A 22,792-nucleotide genomic window follows, 5' to 3' on the forward strand; every position below is an offset into this window, starting at 1 on the left:
CCCAAAGATATCGTGCTGTGCATGGCCAGGCTCGCTTTCCTGTCCACGTGAGCTAAATGACAGACAGGCGCTTTGACAGAAGCGACAGACTATCCAGCACTCCTTGATGGATTTCCATCTGCGTATTAAAGTCGTGAAAGAAGAGTAAAAGAAGGGAGTCGAGAAAATGACTTTCAGAGGATGCTCAGCTCTCAACCTCCAAAAAAGGCTCATTTAAGGACAATAAGAAAAGTCTAAGCAGTAAGGGTGAAGCTGTACAGGAAGAAGGAAGAGAAGAAATTAGCAATTATAAAGTGTACAGAAAATCAAATCAAAATGCATTCAAAGAAATCAAGAGTAAAACCCCTGCTGTGTAGTAAGATCATAGCAGGTAAGCTATCAATGTGTTCGGAACCCAATGCATAGCTGAGATACATTGCAAGCTCCAACTACAACAGGGTTACAATCAGTACCCAAAATTGTATCAAAGAATGTTGAGCTATTGAAATCAGAAGTTCTCTTCTATGCTGAAGCGCCATCAATTTCAGACTCATTTTTTCTCACGCTTTGAACCCTATGATTTAGTACATTTTTTTAACATGCCACCAAGGGGCACTCTCCCATTAAACAAAGGTAGACAGAGGGAGAGCCTGTATTTTGAGTTTGAAGTGCTATTTTAATCGCCATCAGGAAGCACTCTCTACTAGCAAACGCTATTTACTATTACTGTCTTACTATTGTGTTGTTGCAGCATTCTAACATTCAAAGCATGTCAATGTTATGATGAAAATGTGGATGCTGCTCTTATTTCTAAACATGCAGGTATGTTCAAACTGTGTTGAAGATGTGTTGGTGCTGCTCATATTTCTACACTTACGTGTTCAGTCTGTGTTGCAGGTATGATGTTGCTGTGATAAGGCAGTCTGAAAAAAAATAAATGAAGAAAAACCAAAATTGTAAAAACACCCATGTACAATCTTTCTGCGTAATTATCTGATGTTACAACCAACACGGCCCATATATGACAAAAATATATTTTCTGATCAATTTTTGTTGCTGTGTCTTAAAATCCGGTGCAAGTTATAGTCTGAAAAAAGAAGTAAATGGTGAAATAGGCTTTGGCACTGGCACACTGATATTTGAGATGTGTAGCACACTAACAGTTAAAATGAGATTGGGACACGCAGCAATGCACTCTGGTCGAGTCTCCAATGAATTAATCTTTAATCTTCTAGTGATAAAAGCAGCAGCCAGTGTGTGTGAGTACAAGAAGCATGCACTTGTCGCATAGTTTGAACGGTGAATGAGTCCATTAAAGGAAAAAAAAAAAACATGGACATTGCTCTCGAGCATGGAGCAAATCAAAACAAAAAAACAAATGGAGAAGTACAAAATCAGGGGAACACATTGAGGGAAGTTTCGCCAAACTGGTTTGAGTCGTTCATACCGTGACTTGCTTGAAAAGACAGCTGGAACGCTATACTTGTTGAGACACAGCCTATTCATCTAAAAGTCTATTTATCTACTTAAAATGTTTAGAGCGGCTAATGTAGTCATTTCAATCTGTAAATGTGCTATAATTGAATATACAAGCACTACATTGTGAGCTACAAAGCAAACAGCTGACTTCAGAGAAACTTTCTTGCACTGACATTCAAACAAGCAGGACACATTGAAAAAAAAAAAAAAAACATGCTTTTCACTTACCAGGAAGATTATATTTCTATTGTCTTTAGTCTCCTTAGACCACTCTTCTTTGCCTTGCAAAGCAAAATCCTTAAAAACTGGCACAGCAGCATAGACCGTCCGGCGTGTCAGGCAGCGTATGCATGCATGAGGGTGTGAGAGTATGTACGTGAGTATCTAATGTGGAGGACGATAACAGTCAAGAAAGGGTCAGAGGCAGTCTGACAATGTGACCAGGCGATATCAAGGATGTGGCTTCTCTTGTCGCATTCAGTCTGGGTGCCTGCCTCAGGAATGCACAGCTCCGCTCCTGGGTGTCTCCACCACAGTGAAGATTTGAGAGCCTGAAGTTTTTTTTCCACTCTCTCTCTGTTACTCCCTCTCTCTCTGGCCGACTACACCCCTCCTCCTCCACCCATAGAGAAGCACACCCTATCATTCACTCCTCCCCCTGTCATTCTTTCTCCCCACCCTTTCCTGCTCTGCTGACAAATCAGGTACCTCCTCCTTCAGGTAAGAGTGTAAACACCGTCATGTTCTCTCTGTATTGATTTCCTCATAGCGTCACCTTGTTCTGTATCCATCTAATGAACATTCAAAAAAAATAGTCAACAGAACAGGTGTGCAGTTGAAACTGCAGAATTTATAACCCAAGGCATGAAAATGTCCAGCCCTGACCTTGAGTGAAATCAGCAGCTGATTACACAAATGAATCCGGTCATATGTTTTTCACCTAGTTTTCACCAGAATTACATCATAATACAGGTGACCTGGTGCAAGAGCGAGGTTGTAAAGCCCAAACTACAACTACTAATACTCTGGAGTAGAAACCCGATATTAAAACAAAAAAAATATAAACTTCTCAATATAGCTTCGATTGTAGAGCACCTTAAACACACAGCTACAAACACAAGATGTGTGTATCTTTCAAGTTAACCACCACATGACATAACATGTTTAAATAGGTGATACTAAAAAAAAAAAAAAAAAACCTTCAATGGAACAAAAAGACTGTTTTTCATTTTGAAAGTCAAAATGTTTGCACCAAAGAATTTACTAAAATTCTAAAATTAGTCTGCTTAGTTTACTATCAAAGTACAGAAGACCCCCAGGTTACGGCGTCCCTGGCTTACGTTTTTTTCTCGTTAAAATCTGGAATACTGATTTTTTTCGTCCCCTCTTTAAGGCATTTGGCCCGCTTTATTATTAACATCAACAACTTTCATGACCTGTGGGTTTGGTTGTATTTGTTGTTTTGCCTCTCTCTTGAGGCGTTTTTAGGTAATTGCTCTTATTTCTATTATCTATTCTTATCTTATTTTCTGTTGGCTATATGACTGGTTTGCTATTGGTCGGCGTCTCGACTCCCCAAGATACTGGTCTTCTATTGGTCGGTGTCCCGGAAACACTAAGATACCAGTCTGCTATTGGTCGGCCTCACTCGTTTCAAAATGGCGGAATGGTAAAGCTCTTGTTCTACTGTGAGTGGTGACAAAACCGTGTTTATAGTGTATTTTAGAGCTTAATTCAAACTTGAATTAGTTAGCCATGAGTCCCATGATTGCTAGTGATGTTAAAGAGAGATGTAAGAAGATGATTTATATGGAAACGAAGCTGGAGATAATCAAGAAATACAATGAAAGCTAAGCGAGCCTAGCCTAGGCTACTCTTAGTAGGGAATATGGCCATAACAAGCGTCACTCAAAGGTAAATAAATCTTTAAGATATTTTTTATTTATGATATTTAATTGTATACATATAAATATATACATATATACATATATATATATATATATATATATATATATATATATATATATATATATATATATATATATATATATATATATATATATAAGTAGCACTTACTGTACTATTTTGATACCAATTTTTAATATGTATATACAATTTTGATGTTTTTACCTGGGCTTTTACATGCATTAGCTAATTAACATAGGTTGGGATTGCCCGCCATACAGCGATTTCGCCTTACGAGCCCAACCGCGGAACAGATTAATCTCGTAAACAGACGGCCCACTGTATAGTCTTTTTCCAACCATAAATTCCTTAGCTGCAGCTTTGTCCATGGTGGGGTCACGGGGGAAGCAGCCTGAGCAGGGAAGGCCAGGCTTCCCTCTCCCCATCCACATTGTCCAGCTCCTCCGGGAGGATCCCCAGGCCAGCGTGTCCTGGACCCTGTCTCCTCCTGGTGGGACATGCTCAAAACACTCCACCAGGGAAGAATCCTAACCAAATACCCGAACCACCTCAACTGGTTCCCTTTTTCTTGAATTTGAGCTCCTCCCGGATGACCAAACCTCTCACCCTATTTCTAAGGACAGTGGCCCTGGATTGGCCGACGGGTGGTGTATTCCAACTACAGGGGGATCAGCCTCAGCCTCCACGGTAAGGTCTATTCAGGGGTTCTGGAGAAGAGGGTCGGTCAGGAAATCGAACCTCAGATTCAAAAGGAGCAGTGTAGGTGTCATCCTGGGCGTGGAACAGTGGATCAGCTCTACACCCTCAGCAGAATCCTCGAGGGTGCAAGGGAGTTCGCTCAACCGGTCTACATGTGTTTTGTGGACTTTTGAAAAGGCATTCGACAGTGTCCTTCGGGGAATCCTGTGGGGGGTGGCTTGGTAGTACGGAACCCCTTGATACAGGCTGTTCGGCTCCTGTACCACCAATATCAGAGTTTGGTCCATATTGCCTGCAGTAAGTTGAATCAGTGTACAGTAAGGGTTGGGCTCCGCTAAAGCTGCCCTTTGTCACTGATTCTGTTCATTACATTTATGTACAGAATTTCGAGGCTCAACCAAAACTTTGAGGGGTACGGTTTTGGAGTCTCAGCATCGCTTCTCTGTTTTTTGCGGATTATGTGATGTTGTTGGTTTCTTCAGGCCGAGATCTCCAACACTCACTGGAGCAAATAGCAGCAGAATGTGAAGCGGCTGGGAAGAAGATAAGCACCTCCGAATCTAAGACCATGGTCCTCTGTCGGAAAAGGGTGGAGTGTCCTATCCGAGTCGGGGATGAGGTCCTGCCCCAAATGGTGGAGTTTAAGTAACATGGGTATGTTTCAGAAGGGAGAATAGAATGGAACGGGAGATCCACTGGCTGATCGGTGCAGTCTCTGCTGTAATGCGGACTCTGTACTGGTCTGTCGAAGTGAAGAAAAAGCTGGGCCAAAAGGCGAAGCTCTCGATTTACTGGTCGACCTACCCTCACCTATGGTCACGAGCTGTGGGTCGTGACTGCAGCCAAAATGAGTTTCCTCTGCAGTGTAAAGTCTTTTAATAAATTAAAATATTTTTTTATTTACTATGACAGTCAACTCTGCTTGATAAGGTTTATTAACCCTTCACTGCAGGGCTGTCAGGCTCGTTTTTTTTTTTTTAATTCTTTTGATATCAGAGGGCAGCTATCCATCCATTTTCTATAGCTGCTTATCCTCACTAGGGCCGCTGGCGCCTATCTCAGCAGAACGGGGGAGTTTTTTTTTTTTTTTTTTAATAAAAGCAAAGCAAGTCAGATGCTTATTAAATCAGGGTAAAATCCAGAAACGGTTTCAATTTCTTTTCATGACTTCTGAAGTACAATATTTTCGAGGATACACAAGACCCATATAAGACTGCTGTAAATCTATTATGTGATGTAAAATGTTTATTTGAGAAAAAGACTGCAGTAAGTTACACAATACGACTAATAGAGCACGCTTGCACAAACACACAGGCATGCACAAGCATACACACACCTTTTAGCCAGGCTGGCCCAATGGGAAATTATTTCACTTCTGAGGGCAGCTTCAGGGTTCTGTCTATGAAGCAATGCTTTTGGCACATCTAAGCTGTACTGTCAGACAAGTCACTTAAAGAATAGTCAAGAGTAGAAGTCTCCTAAGGTATTACAGTACAAACGTCCAAAGTGAGAAAAGGTTAAGATGCCACTGAAGGGTGACATTTTCAAGGAGCAGATAAGTAAATACATATGATTCCTGACAGGCTATAACACTTAAGAGGATAATGTGCGTCCCTCATCAAATCTACACAGAATTCATTCAGGGGCTTTTTGTGACTTCTACAAATCTCTGTAAGATAGAAACACAATTGGGCTGCCTCCCTGTTTACTGACACCTTCCAAGCATTCCTCAAGGCACCTCCGACTGCTGCACCTTCTTCAGTCCACCCTCCTCTGTCAAAGCTCATGTATCATCCCTCATTTTCTGTGTGACTCAAACATTCTTTCACCATCCCTTCCTTTGCCCCCACTTCCCTACCCCTTTTCATTGAACAGAAAATCAAAAGAAAACAGACAACCAACCTTTAAGAAACTTTATAGCCAGTGCTTTCAAAAGATTGCAATTCTACTAATTTAGTCAACGTCTCACAGATCAACCAAGCCTGAAAATAGTAGCATCATGGTACAAAACATGCTACACCAAAAAGTCTGGAAAAACGTTGAACCTGTTCACATGAATTTTCAGGCTATAAAGGCAAAGCGTGTTTGCAGCCTCATGTGAAAAGCGCCTTAAGATATGTAGTAAGGCTTTCTAATTATGGTTAGGCCACGACTATTGCATTGTTGAGTTATTCCTTGTGTTAAATGAAGTGCATTCACTAAGAAAATGAACTAAAAGACGAAGCAAGTGAAATGGAGGACCTGAAAATGAAACAAATGAAAAAATAATCTGATAAAAAATGTTTTCCTTGCAGACATCAAACAATGAAAACAATCCCTATTGCCTTTTTTTTTTTTGGGGGGGGGGGGCTAAGACAGTAGTACTTCGTGAAGAAACTGCACATGCTGCTACATGTCTTACACGAGGAAAAAATCTTTTGAATAGGCTCTGTTGACATATAATATACAGCAAGTTGTATGAATGAAGACTTGGCAAAGTTATGTATATCAGACTCTGATGAATCTATGTCAATACACAATGCTGAGGAACAACAGTACTACAGCACTCTCACACACAACACACACATGTTCTAGTTTTAGCATTTAGTGGGCATAACCAAGTGGCAAAAGCAACACTGTTGTGAATTTTCTATTCACAGTGATCTTGTGTAATAAAGCAACCCTTACAAGACAGGCTAAAGGACTTTACTATTTTTCTTCTCTCAACCAGTTCAGGCTGGCTTCACAATGACTAAAAACAGGTCCCATATAAAGATGTGTTACGTTTTTGAGGAGCAGTATGAACAGTGTGTTTTATGTCAACACGTTTGACCAGAATACGGAATGGACCAACAGGGGAAAAAAAAAACATCTTCAAATTGTTTTACAGGGGTTCTCTTCATTTTCTTCAATCCCTCCCAGATAGGTGAGTTCACAATCTAATTCAGTACATTACCAAACACAGGAAAAAAATATGGTTATTGTCATCCATTAAGCAAAGAAAAGAATACTTAAAGAAACGCAAAAATGTGCCACTGTAGCATATAGCCAGTAAGATAAAATAATGTAATGCATCTGAAAGAATCTAATAATGCCCCCACCCCTGCCCCCAAATTCTTATTTAAAGACATATTTAATTCCCACCTTTAGACTAAATCTTTAGCAAATGCACACTTAAAGCACTACTAGATCTGAGACTGTTCTTTGTAATACAAGATAGTTTTATCATAATCTAACTAAACACAAAAGACAAAGAAGCGGGGAGCAGAACACCAAATAGACAGGAAATAGGGGTTCATTGGTCTGGGAGCTGTCAGGTGATAAAGGGTCAGGGGTCAGAGGTGAACAAAAGCTTCATAAGCCCCACACAGAGCAAGGAAGAGGCCACCGGACATTCTCACCCACTCTTTGTCGCCATTTACCTATACCCACTCACTTCAGTTTGTTTGTTTGACTTTGTGGTATTGCAGCACTTTGTAAAGTCAAAATGGTCTTTGTAATTGCCCAAACACATTGTCCATTTAATCCCAACAACTGCAGGAACACCAGCATTTTAAAGTGTCCACTGCACTCGTTTTGTCAGCCTTTTGCCTCTGCGGATGTCGCTGAGTTAATGTAAATCCCCGGAGTTTGGAAGGACAAATATATATATGGCTCATTAGGAAAACATAGCATCCAATTGTATTTTGGTTACACTGGCTTTATTAGAGAAAGCGTATAAGAGCCTATGGAAACTTTCTGTCGGAGATGCCATGGCAGCAGTCATATTTGCGCCTTCTTGGCTTATACAGGTTGAGCCGGGACGTAGAGATGTTGATGGGCAAATCGGGATCGCTATTGGCTGTCACAGGCAGCACCAACTCACACAGAATTCTAGTCTATGAAAACGCTTATAATGGTGCAATTCAAGGCATATGAGTGCCCCGATACAGAGGCAAAACAAAGTCAAACGCTATTATACTATATATACTACTTTGGCAACAATAAAACCTATGGCAGAATAAATATCTTCCTAAACTATATTTAAACTCTATATGCATATATACATACCAGTGGCGGTCCGAGCGTTTCGCTTTTACGTCTTCTGTGATGTCCGACTCGAATAAATACCCCTCATAATACCATCAATTATGACACCACGGCTTAAGAAATCATATACAGAAGCACACGTATGCATTACTGGGTGTTTTATGACTCCAGTTGGTCTCCAGTTAGATTGCTTGTTGTGTTCACCTGGAAAGTGCAAACGAGGATGTGTCAACACGGGCTTGGGTGGAAGAAGGTAGATTTCTTTGGAAACAATGCATGGGCATTCTTTTTAATGTTAATATTATTACTGTTTTGTTTTATTTGACACTTTAATGATACAGTGGGCCCCCGTGTTACTAATCCGAGATTAATCTGTTCCGCGGTTGGGCTCGTGAGGTGAATTCACCATATGGCGGGCAATCCAAACCTATGTTTTATAGCTAATGCGTTTAAAACCCCCAGGTAAAAACATCAAAATTGTACATGCATGTTAAAAATTGGTACCAAAATAGTATAGTAAGTGCTACGTATATATTTTATACATGTATACAATCACAAAACATCATAAATAAGAAATATAGAAAGGATTTCTTTACCTTTGTGTGGCGCTTGTTATGCCCATATTCCCTAATAAGGCTAACCTAGACTAGTCTAGGCTAGCTTCGTATTTCTTGATTATCTCCAGCTTTGTTTCTATATAAATCATCTTCTTCCTTATATCTTTAACATCACTGCCAATCTTGGGACCAATGGCTAACCCATTTAAGCTTGAATTAAGCAGTAAAATGCACTATCAATATGGTTTTGTAACCACTCACGATAGAACAAAGCTTTACCATTCTGCCATTTTGAAACGAGTGTGGCGGACCAATAGCAGACCAGCATTGTAGTGACGCGCTGCATGGAGGCATTGACGGCAACAGAAAATAAGTGCAATCACCTAAAAACGCCTGCAGATGGAGACAAAACAAAACATATACAGACAACCCCTTAGGGAAAGCCGGGAAAATACTATAAAGAGGCGATTAAAAAAAACTCAGTATTCCACATCACAACATGAAAAAAACGTAAGCCAGGGACGCTGTAACATGGGGCTCCACTGTATAAATCCACATCTGGCCGAAGTTGGTGTCACGTGATCGTGTTTGCTTTTTCCGGGTGAATGTACCAAGCGACGTAATTGGAGATCAGGCAGTCAATCAATGTACAGTTGCTAGCTCTGATTGGCCAGCTTTGTGGCACATTCATAACATGTGCGCCAAACTGAGCGTGCAGAGCACACAACTCGAGCGAGCAGAGAGCTAGATGTGAAGTGAGCAATAAGAGATTTTGAGCGGGCAAAAAGGTTTTCTGTGCTCAAAATCCTTCGTTGCTCTCTCAAACTCCTATCATTGCACTTTCAATATTTTTTTGTACTCATAATCTATTCTTGCTCGCAATTGTGGCAAAAAAAAATTCCATAAGGTAGGACATGCAGACTGCCGCTGATATATTACAAACATTTGACATCACATCTGTTCCCAAGATGGTGTCATCCTTTAAAAACAATTTGGGTGATTTTGGGCAAACTGTTTATGCAAATACAGGACAAGACACAAATATTGGAGCACCAAATATTTATCAACTTCAGAATTTTTCTCCCTTTACCCATGAAGACCTACAGTATATCTCCGGAGGTACACTTAAAAGTTCTACATAATTTGAACCAAACATTATAAAGCTGTATATGGAAATAGGGCCTGGGGCTGGACAAAGTGGCCGGGAAGAGGGAAATTTGGGCTTGGTGGATGGATGGAAATAGGAAACACTAAACTAATGAAAGTTAATTCTATTTCTACAGTATCCCCACATGCACAGACACAATGCCAAGAGTGCATAACAGCTGGATTTCTGTGTACTATGTATGCAACGTTGATTCACCAACCTATAAGCTTAAAGACCTGTTGAATTTTAAAGAGTCCCATCACAATCTTCTTCACAATTGAGAGTGTGTGCATGAGTGGGTGTATGTGAGCCTGAATTCATGTTGCGTGTTAAAAGGTATTCTACATTACTAAACAACTCTTACGACAATGGTCATGTGTGTGAAGGGCTGCACCACTATATCACATGCCATGTCTATATATCATCTATAAACTATTGTTAGGAATGTCTTGCCAGTAGTGGTGACATAATGGCAGCTGATCAAATGCCTCAAAAGGGCATTTGTGCCAGATCTGTCCTGATACAGAAAAACCAGCTTTGACTTAATAACATACTTTTTTTCCTTCATATTATCAGAGAGAAAAAAAATGCAAGTGCATGGCAGTATGGCTAAGTTCTTTTTTTTTAAATAAATATATATATATATATATATATATATATATATATATATATATATATATATATATATATATATATGTATATATATACACTGTATATATTACATATTGTATAAAGTAACAGTGCTATATAAGTGCTATAAGTATATATGCATGTAAAGTGGAATTTCAACATCAAATCGTTGTCACTAATGGATCTTGAGAGTAGAATTTTTAGTTTTTTTTTTTTTTTTTTTTTTTTTTTTTTTAACCAAATCCTTTTGGGAAGGTTGCAACATAAAATGTAGAAAATGTAGTGTTAATACTTTCTGGTTGCACGAAAAATACAACAACTAGTGAATATCAAAGTGCATCTGACGTTTCTCTTAAGTGTTCTTTTAACAATAAAGTAATTTAAACCTATTAATCAAAGATTTAGCATGAAGTACGATTTAACAAAATATCAGCTACGCCGATTAGTGCCGATATTCCACATTGACAACACAGAATTTGCCTTATAAAGAAAAAAAAAGGCGGTAGTCAAGAGACAAATTCAACATCCTATGGACTTAAGTAATAATTCGTTGAAGCTTTTTGATAACTTTATAAGAGATGCTGTTGACCCTCAGAAATTAAGAATTAAATTAAAATGTCATATATATATATATATATATATATATATATATATATATATATATATACATATACATATATATACATATACATATATATATATACACATATATATATATATATACATATATATACACATATATATATATATATATATATATACATATATATACACATATATATATATATACATATATATACACATATATATATACACACACATATATACATATATACATATATATATACATATATACATATATATATATATATATATATATATATATATATACACATATATATATATATATATATATATATACACACACATATATATATATATATATATATATATATACACACACATATATATATATATATATATATATATACACACACATATATATATATATATATATATATATATATATATATACACATATATATATATATATATATATATATATATATATATATATATATATATATATATATATATATACACACACATATATATATATATATATATATATATATATATATATATATATATATATATATATATATATATATATATATACACACATATACATATATGTTTTTTGACCGCCTCTTACACACAAACCTTTCATCTTACGAACACTCCAACATGCCGGACAATGTATTATTACTATTTTTTCGCTTTGCTGCATCAACAAAATCAACCGCTTTTCGTATGTCACGGTAACGCCAATATGCTATTGCTATTATTACAATGTCACAGTCACTGTCTCAGTCACGGTGTCAGTCACGGAGATGCCGATATGCTATTGGTCAATTAAGGTCACGGTCCCGGTCTCAGTCACGGAGATATGCGGATATGCTATTGGCCGGCGTCACGTCAATCACAGAAATGCCGATATGCTATTGGCCGAACGCCTTCATCTAGCTTGATGGCACAGCTGGTCGGTGTGTTGTGAATAATTTGCAAACTTTATCTGTTAGACATGGCTCCTAAAATTGCAAGTGGCAGTAAAGGAAGAAGTAAGAGGATGATGACAATAGAAATGAAGCAGGAGATAATAAAAAAAAAAATACGAAGGAGGCGCACGCATAGTTGTTGCTCGTGAGTATGGCCGTAAACGCTCGGCAATCTTCTAAGGGCAAGACTTTCCTTGCCGGGGGACGGACCTCGGTCAACAACAAAATGGAGAGGCTTCTTCTATTATGGATTAAAGAGAAGGAAATTGCCAGTGATATGTTCTCGTTTAAGAAAATAAATAAATTCTGCGGGTTGGTCTCTGCTCCCCTCCGCCTCCACCCAGCTCAAGTCACGTCGCCCCAAAGGTAAATGTCATTTTTCCTTTGTATATTTATGTTATTTAACTGTACAGTAGATTATGTTACTCATTTTTAATATGTGTATAAAGTAGTGATGTTTTCACCTAAGGTTTTTGCACGCGTTGCACTATCTAACATAGGTTTGGATTGCCCGTCATACGAGCAATTCGAGTTACGAGCGTAGCCGCTGAACGGATTAAGTTCGTAACACGGGGGCACACTGTATACAGCCATGTCTAAATATATATTATATATTTTTTTTCTCTCCCCAATGCTGTTGACCCTTGGAGCTCCTAGAATGTTTCTTTAGAAATTTAAAATAGATGTCTAACTGTAACCCTTGTCCAAGATTTAAAAAAATATATACTGTATCTAAATTCAAGTTGTTTTGTGTGCTGTTTGTGTTTATATATACGTCAATCGAGTTGTCACCTGCTTGAGGTGCTCTAAGTTAAACAGTTTGAGAGTGATGATTTGTTTCTTTGCAAAGTGACAATAATAACCTGAGGGAAAACAACACTGGTGTATGAAGATCTAAGTGAAAAAAAAGACAAATTGACAAACTAACAATAACACCAAGGGTTGAGCAATATGGCTCCAAACAGGGCTTCAAACTGCTCCTAATTGGTCGATTTGCCACTAAAATTCAAGACAGTGCGAGTAAATTTTTTATCCACTAATGTTTGAGTCAACTACTATTCATTCAAACTAGAGTTTGTGACGTGCCAGTAACAAATGCTCCTTTCCATATGTGCCTTTTGATGAAAGGGTGAAGCAGATGAACAGATGTTGGGTATGTGAACAGCAGAAGGTCCTTCAGGTCATAGGATAGAGTGCAAATAGAAGGAGGGGCAGTGAGTGTACATCTAGCGTTTCCATAGAAACCAAAAAGATGCAACCACCTGGTTGGTGAAGCCCAAGTAGGGGAACGGCAAGAGTGCCACTTCAGGATGTTTATCATGCAAAAGAAATCCATGTCGTACATATTCATTCATCTACCCAGGATGTTTGCAACCTGATGGGCAGTTTTCAAGCACATAAACATGGATGACATCAAATGAAGCTCAAGTGCTTTAGCATACTCAATGAATTTCTTCTATTCACAAAATAGCTAGGTCTCTGATTGCACTATATTTGGCTTTATTTTCAATATATTTTCCAATGACAACTGTTTAATCACACATACCTCATCTGTTTAATTCCTACAACAACAAAAAAGTCCATGTACTATAACTGCTCAATTCAATGAAGGCAAAAAAACAAAAAACAAAGGTAAACCAGACCTTTCTTCCGCGTTACATTTTAGAATTATGGAGACAATGTGGTTATTATTGTCACTCACCCCTTGTAGCCTGTTTCTTTGAGTGTCTGCCTGGCGAAAAAGGAGAAGAGGAAGGGAAGGAAGAGTGAGACAAAACCTGCTACTGTTTGCGCTACCTGATCCAACATTGCCTATGGGAGAGACAGACACAGACATGCTTACAGCAGTGAAGAGGGGCGGGGGCAACTAAAGAGCAAAGTGAAGCGGTGCCGCCATTCCCCGTTGCCTGGGCAACCGACGCTCTTTTAAAGAAATCATCCAATAGCAAACATAAGCAATTGTTTTCAGACAAAAAGTCACATGACTGCTCTAACGCCACTCCCAAACGGCAGAGTTGAGAGGTGAAGAAAAGCGTGGTGCTTGTGGGTGGCATGTGAGGACGAGGAAAGGAAAAGAAAAGAAGAAAAGTGTAAAATTTAAAAAAAGAATTGTGAGAATTTACCAATGTATGCTGACAAAAAAAAAGTGCTTGTATGAATTCTCCAACAATAAGTGCAGGATTAGTGTGTGTCTGCACACTATGAAATCAGAATAAAGTTGGATACTAAGCTAAAAAAATAATAATTAAAACAAAGGAAATACAAACAGTTTGTTTTCTTGCTTTTGTTATGTTTTTGTGCTGGCATCTTTTTTACTGTGCTTTTCTTTTTATGTGTTTGCATTATTTGTTTGCAGCTGTTCTAAGGGTATTTTTTTGCCAAGTTGCTTCCATTTCATTTTTGTGACAGTTTTTGTTTTTTCCCGTTTGTATTGTTCTGCAATTTGCCCCATTTTTTTTTTTACTCCCAACCCAAGCGTCACATAGTCCGCAGTGCAAGTGTTGCTCGTTGTGAAAAACTGCAGATATGATCACTGTTTATGACATCTCAAATTCAAGTGATTACTTATGATGAAGAAAGGATAGAAAAACATTTTTTTTTTTTTTTACCAGTCCTATTTGGCTCTTAAACCATGCAGAATTGTGGCTCTGTATGCTTTGTGCCAGAACTGTTTAGCTGTGTGATTGGAAGGTTGCATATGCACTACTGTCATCTGAGCTTGAATTTAACTAAGTTCTGGAGGGAACAGAACACACACATCATGGTGACTTATAATGTAAAACTTTTAATCGAGAGAAAAAAAAAAAAAAAAGCTTGTGCAGACCAGAACGGTATGTTTGAAAGTTGGGGAAACAGTTGGAAAACAACCTGAATGCGCCATGTTGTTTGCACGTTCTGAGTTAATCAAAACCCAAGATGGCATTGGCAATAAAAACAAAAGGTTAAAAAAGGTTAAAATAAAAAGTTAGTACATTGTGTCATATAAATACAAGTTTTATTTTTTTGAAATATCGACAAGAGAAAATAGACTATGCTATGGCTCTGAGGGATCCTTGGCCAACTTGTCAAACACCATGGAGAAAAAACACACACAATTACAGCATACGAATAGATAAGTGTTTAAAAACATTTTCTTTCTATAAACCCGAACAATGTTGAGTTTTCAAAGATGCAAATAATTCTTACATTATCTAACTTTATTATGCTCATCCGAGATTACAAAAATTGCACCACAACAATAAGTTATAATAACCTATATGCTCACAAAATGTGCGTGCAAACATTACTTAATTGCATATTCCCGGGGGGAAATCAAAATCATTATTTTGAATTCTTGCCAAGTGTCTGAAACCATACTGTCGCATACATACCGTACATTCTCTGCGATGAACACTGCCAGTAAACGCATCACCTTGTTCAAAGTACGTGTTCTTTGCAAGCAAAATGCTGTTGTCAACTCAAATAAGCAATCTCACGACGACACAAAATGAAGTAATGTAGCAGGTATAAATCCAAGACAATTCACTTTAAAAATTACTGCACAGCAACTGCAGGTTTTCGATTTTTTCAATTCCTGGGAGCTTCTTCCTACCACGTAACGAGCTTTTTTTCAAAGTTTAGATTCAGCAGGTGCACTTGTTGAATCAGCGAGCGATGAGCGGCAGGCACTACAGAGAACAGTATGGTACTGTATTTCACATTAATAGTAACACACAGAAACACACCAGATGGAAGAAAACTGAACACAACTTACATTAAGACGTCGAGCAGCGATGGATGACTGAACAACGCCATTAACAGTCGACTCTTGCCCTGCGATGGTCCATGAGTAGCACGCCATTCCGGAAGTGTAATTGTGGCATTTCCGGTTGATATTTCATAGTAAAATGTTTCTAACTCAAGCCCTCTACTGAGGTCAATACATGCCGACCATACAGGGCTTTAACACATTTATTTAGACGACCATATTTTCCGAAATTCTTAAAACACTAGTTGCTAGCCCTTTTTTACTCAAAAGTACCTTTTACAGTTGAAAAAATGTTTAGTTCAGATTAACCTTAAAATAAAGTACCACACTTAACGTTAAACACAATGAAAGGTTGCCGTGTATAAGACACACATCAGTTTTTGACCTCATAAAACTCGAGTCCTTTCAAATTTCGAGTTTAAAAGAGAGCGCTGCAGGGCCGCAACTAACGACTATTCTAACGTTTGATCAGTCTTTTTTTTTTTTCTTCAAGAACGAGCTGAATACAAACAAGCAGCATTAAAAAGAACATTTCAAGTTGACAGTTGTAGAAAAGGCATGAACATAAATTGATTTGTACTGTAGTTTTCTCCCTAATGTAAAAAAAATAATAATATTTTCTAAAGTAGATCATTGTAACCACACAAATTGATTTAAAAAGTGATTCAGTCTTCGCAGTAAAATGTTTGGAGCCCACCGAAATTAATATATGGACAGATGGTGGGTCTAATTTGTATGTCAGGTAGTTTAATATATCTGTTAAGCACCTCAAATAAAATGTATATTGTGCCAAAATAATAAGAAATAATAAAACATTTTATATTTCAGAAGCATTTATAAGCAGTTATTTTATGATAAATTGCAAGAGTTCAAATTTTCTCACTTCTGACCCTGTTGTCGAGTTGTCTTTTTTTTTCCTTAAATGTGACGGTGTTACCAAAAAAAAAAAAAAAATCATCTGGGTGAGAAAGGAATGTTCTTCCTGAAATTTGCGCTTTTGCATTTGCATTGCAAACAACATGTCCCAAACCTGTCTCAACTCAAACTATTGGTATTTCCAGGTATTCCAAGGTAGAGTTCCTGAATAAAGAATAACTCAGCTGAAGTCAAAACAAAGATTTTCCCTAAGGCGAAAACGCATTCCTTCAGTTTTAATGGTATGAGAAAAGTGTGTGTTGCTTGTCCAACAACAACAAAAAATCCCTCTACAATACTCCATTGAGCCTGTTTGTTAAATTTACAATGAAGATTTTAGCAATGTGTTCTGCAGTTGTATAGTGAATATGCCTATTGATAAGTTACTATACATTTGCTTTCTGATATCGAAGACCACATGAGTATTTTAAGGGGGGTTCAACAAGGTTTTAAGTCAACCCAGAAAAAGCTGCATTATAACTAAGTGCGATAATGTGATTCTAGCTATTACAGGTATAAAAGTGTACCACACATCTAGATTAATAGTTGAACTATTGACATGCCCTTAACAAGCTGCCCATGTGTATAGTGTATACTGTGTAGGCTACACTCTAAATGTGCATGTCAGTGAAAGAGGCTAAATCTTTATTTTGAACATTAAACCTACCGTAACATTCATACTGCTTGGTCACAGATTCACATCAAAAATCAAGTTTACTCTTTTGCATAAGATTCATGTATACAAAGTTAGACACGTTATTGACATTTATTTGTAACGAGTAAAATATTTTCACCAGCCACAGAACTAGGAAATTCCCCCGATCTCATTAGGGGTGCAAGTACACCCGATTAATAGTCTGGTCAGATATCTGTTTTAGTTAGCTTTAGCTGAAGCAATATTACAGGGCACTGACTACAGAATGTGAGGCTCCAATACCTTTGTCAATGCGAAATTTCAAAATTAGGAGTTTCAGGTTTTTCCATGGTATCAAATAAGAGGTTCGGCTATTCCCATACAATCTACAGTAGTAAACCTCATGAAGCCAGTTTGTAAATTGGGAAAATCTGCATTAAATTCATGTCCACTCAAATGTAATTGGGAAAAAAAAACCTCTTTCCAAATTATGCTAAACTGATATGCATTTTGCATGAAAACCAGGAGGAAATTGTTGGGAGTGATGTTGAAGATAAAAATGATCTCAGCGAATAGGCAAATCTGTCGTTGAAGAACTGTTAGCATGTATATTGTATCTCTGCAGAGAAAATATATGATATAGTGATATTCCATGTGTGAGTAGGTGGACAAATTGGTATGACTTCTTCCATTCTATCATAATTTCTCCTGGTCTTAAAGCTTGTTGGACTGTCACAGAAAACAAAATCCTGACAGAGCCACTGCCAAGTCAGCAAACAAGTGAGTGCCTGTGTAAAATGACTTTAAGTACTGTGTACTTAAAATATGACTTAAGTCATGGACACTTAAGCAATGGATAGATTTGTGAGAAACAATCCACCATGCACCCAAGACCAAGTGCCATGATAGACAACACAGGTTCACATACTGTACTTCAAGCATTCCTGTTCTTAACATGTTTACATTCCTTAAGAGGGTGTCCCAAGAATATTCAGTCATTGGCATGTTTTTGACTCATTAAATGGATCCTGGAAACATGCGTCTGCCAGAAAAATATCCCCTAAATGAAAAGACATTCCTCATGATCTTACAAAACACAGCACAACTATTGTTTTTATTTAGAAGGATTACTTCACATCACATAGCTTTGATGATGTCACAGAATGTGAGTTCATTTTGTTATAATGCAATGATATCATAGCTATGATGCCATCAGGAGATTATCTTGTGTTAAAATGCATTCCCTTATTAAAAAAAAAACAAAAACAAAATGTAGCTCACCCATATAATATCTATAAGAAGTGTGTGAATCCCAATAACAGTTTCTCATGAAAGAAGACACTGCCAATCATGGTACGGGATAAGGTTAGGTTAGCAAATTGTTTTATTCAAGTTTACAACCAATACTGCTCTGAATAGCACACTTTCAACTGTTTATACATCTGTATGGTTGTCATAAAGCTACTGAAAGTCATTCTAGTTAAATTTGATCCCAAATGTTAAGTACAGTATGTCCATGCATCACATACAATGCCACTGCCAATTCCTGATTTTCACTCACAATGACATGCATAAATATGCACAGTATAGTATTGTGTTGAGATATTTATTTACATACTGCAATGTTTGTTATTATTGCTGATGCTTATTTCATTCTGAATGCTGGTGCTTTTTTTTAATCAACTTCTCATCCTGTATGAAGACAATTTAAAGATGGGTGTACATATAGTTTGCTTTACATGCTATATACAGTGTTTCGAACTACTTGGGGTGTTTTTCCCATTATTTATTCATATACCGTCTGGCTATACCATAAACATCCATATACTGTACTATTTTTATTTTTTATGTACGGTTGCCATATATAGGTATACTGCTGCTCTATTTCTGTTCATTCTACTTGCTTGATGCTTTACATTAAAAATTATGAGTTGAGAGAGTTGAGCTGATTTGAGATATTGGACAAATGCAGAGACACTTTTAGATTTCTTTTTAGCATTATTATTTTTGTGTCCCGCTCACGTCCACTTAGTAGCCGCAACAGTGGAATATCCGCATTGAAAGACAAAAATGTTTTCTAATAAGGATCTAGCAAAGCTTGTAAGACAGCTCCATAAAGAGTCAAACATGTAGCCAAATCTAACTAGTTTATCAGGACAACATTCAAGATAAACCTGTCGCATCTAAAAAATAGAACACAAGAGCAGCTAAGATTAGCATAGTCAAAATTAAGTTAGACTAAATTATTGGGCAATGACAGTCGACAACATGAGTCATAATTTTGTGCAGAGACCAAATCTTATCCAGAACACAGTGGGCCTGATTTTAGTGCAGGCGCAGCTAGGGCGCAATATTCTACACTCATTGTTAATCACCCCCGGAAACTACTACCACGTGTGTACTGTAAATAGCAAAATAAATTGCTTTGAGGGCAGGATGAAAGAAGTACTCAGTATTCACAATAAGATTTTGAAGTACACCATTGATACCTAAATGGGTTCTTACGCAATTGTGTTACAAAATATAAATAAATAAAACATTGATTTTTGCATTTGTTTTTGTCTCCAAGGTTGATGCAAAAACCACTCTGGCATACATACCCATTCACAAGAAGTTCTGCTTATTTCTCTCTGGGAATACCTTAAAGACATTGCGAGGTTTTCTGCAATCAATCACCACAGGCCTTTCTGAAACCCAGTTAAGTTGCCGCCCCAGCCAGCAGAGTGTCCTCAGATATAAGAGTGAGTTTACCAACAAAACTGTTAGACAAGTGACATCAAAACACCCTCATATACCCAAAGTCCGACACAACATCCCAGAAAAGAGTCTTCATCCATTAAGGACAACTAAACTGAAGAGTAGTGGACGGGAGTGTAAGGTACACCAACAAAGTATCCGCCCATCGATACATCTGGCTTCCAAGCACACTAAGCAAACATCCAGACCGCCAATCGCAATTGGCCCTAAAATAACCAAACTGGATGTTAAAACCAATCAGCAGAATGCCCCGCCACCAAACCGCAACAACACTGGAGCCACTAAACAAGTTGTTTTTCAAACCATCACCTTGGACTTTGACAATTCCAAAATGAATCGAACCATCCAAAAGCAGAAATCATGCACACCAAGGACACACACTCAGAAAACCGACCACGAATGCATTTCATATGAGAAGAATATCCAACCTCCAATCTACAGTGATGCAAGAAAAACAGGTCAAGAACCTTCACAATACATTCCTTTGGTCCCTTATTTAAACCAATTGCAGCCCAGAATCCATCAGAAGAAAACAAACCTGGAAAACAGGAACAATCAACACCGTGTCCGTCCACCAAATAAAAACAGTCATCAAGAAATCTCAAAGGGCATTCAGATAACCCACCTGGAATGTCCAAATAAGCACACTATGCACCCAGTACACAGACATGCCACAAACATTCAACAAGCTGTTGTACAACCCATCGCCTTGGTCCCTGATATAGCCCAACAGTGTAGCTCGCATCAACATGTTGTCCATCGAGCAAATGAAAAGCTTCCTCATGTAGCACGCCAAGATATGCCTGAATCCATCTCCATGGGCCTTCAGGTAACTGAAGTCAAGAGTGGCAAAGACCATCCATCAGTCCACACATCAGTCCAAAAGGAGACTTGTGGCACATGCTCTCATTACCCTCGAGTGAATGTTTGTCCTAATCTGAATACAGTTCACAAGGGTACTCGACACGCTCGGCCAGTTGACCCAAACTACATTTCCATGTGCCTTCAGATAACCCCACTCTAGTGTGGTCTGCAAAATGTTCACGCAAAAGTTCACAAGGACACTTGACTCAAACTGTAAAATTTGAAGGCAGGCACTGAGAAAAACTCAGATATATTAGTGCGCCCACTACTGTCAGCAGCAAAGCTGTCACTACTATTCTGTGCAAAGGTTCACACTGGTTTCCAATGACCACTACTTGGACTCGTAGTTCTCTGTGAAGCTTTTCGACTCAACTGGGCCTTACTCAAATCAGAGGTTTTTTCTGAGTGCCTTGTCAGAGCCCTGTCTGCTTCACTTCAATTGGGATTGTCGATGTTTGTTCAGTCAAGGACTATACAGGATTTTTAAATGGGAAGAGGCAGTACTAAAGTTAAAAATCCCTTAATAACACTGTTCAAATTTCATCCACAGCACGGTATCTTCAAATAACAAAGACGCTTGACATAGCTGGATTCAGAGTTGCATTATGATGTACTATAATCACTTTACAGACTTCTAGACTACTACTGCAAATGTATCCAAACTTTAGTTCTTCATGTGATACTTTTTTATTTCTAATAGTGTGTGAATAATTATTTTTGATACATTTATCTCCTCTGCAGCTGCATGAGAAATACCTGATAAAAAAATAAATTAAATACAATTAACAACTATGACGTCTTGAGAAAAGTCCAAAGAGTTTCTACATTTTTACGTCCAACGTTCACCAGTTATTGTGATGAGCTGTACTGTACACATAAAACCCCAGCCACCACTCTGATATTTGTCACCTGTAAGAATAAGCATAAAGGGCCATTGTAGGCCTGGTGCAATTTAAGGCATGCATCCCTTCTGCTAGAACGGTGGTTCCTCCGAGGACAAATCCACCTCGCTCCGGCATTCCAGTATGGAGTTCGCATGTTCTCCCTGAGCCCAAGTGGGTTCTCTCCGGGCACTCGGGCTTCCTCCCACACTCCAAAAACATGAATTGCAGATGTATTGGGGAGACTAAATTGTGCTTTGGTGTGACTGAGTCCATGACCGGTTGTTCGTCTCTGTGTGTCCTGCGATTGGCTGGCAACCAGTTCAGGGTATCCCCCGCCTACTGCCGGGATAGGCACCAGCAAGCCTGCGACATTTGTGAGGATAAGCAGCTATAGAAAATGGATGGATAGATGGATGGGTAAATGAATGCAAATGATCCATCCTCCATGAACATAAAGCAGCGTATTGCTAAATTGTGTTTTAGTGTGTTTTTTGCAAAACGTATGCCCCTGGATAAGTTTTTTATTCTGGCAGGTGAATCAGAACCCAATGATGCTGCACATGATCAATCTTCTGGAGTTGCTGAACAAACTACATCTAAGAGATATCACAAAAAATGCAGTTCCAAAGTTTTAAGTCTTTTTTTCCCCCATATACAAAAAAGGTTTTGTACTGTTTTGAGGGTACTTTGCTGAAAAACTACTTCACAGGGGATGCATCACTGAAAAAAAATGTGAACCAATGCACCATAGATGATTATTCGGACTTGGACAGGTTGTCTAAATACAGGGATAGGGAACTCCGGTTCCTCTAGAGCCATATACGGCCTGTTTTTGATGTGTCTCAATTTCAACGCACATAACTGAAATGATCAGGATCATTATCAGGCTTCCACAGGGCTTGCTGAACCGCTGATTATTTGAAGCAGGTGTAAAAGGCAAGGGAGACATCAAAAATGGGATATCGCTCTTGAAAAATTGGCGTTCCCTACCCGTCTATCATGATTC

The 22,792-nt window shown here is 38.1% G+C and overlaps 1 protein-coding gene and 1 long non-coding RNA gene across 3 annotated transcripts in view; one reads left to right on the plus strand and one right to left on the minus strand.

Annotated features, from left to right (window-relative positions):
* The window catches only part of lrrc56 (leucine rich repeat containing 56), a 50,231-nt gene that overhangs the window by 12,324 nt on the left and 15,115 nt on the right, over window positions 1-22,792 (minus strand). The window lies entirely within an intron of this gene.
* Window positions 18,509-21,695, plus strand: LOC148422024 (uncharacterized). Its single transcript, XR_015865822.1, has 2 exons — window positions 18,509-18,634; window positions 19,851-21,695. It is a non-coding gene; the product is annotated as an uncharacterized LOC148422024 (long non-coding RNA).

Source organism: Hippichthys cyanospilos, chromosome 6, assembly GCF_059441005.1.
Source record: "Hippichthys cyanospilos isolate Australia breed blue-spotted pipefish chromosome 6, RoL_Hcya_1.0, whole genome shotgun sequence".
Taxonomy (NCBI): Eukaryota; Metazoa; Chordata; class Actinopteri; order Syngnathiformes; family Syngnathidae; genus Hippichthys; species Hippichthys cyanospilos.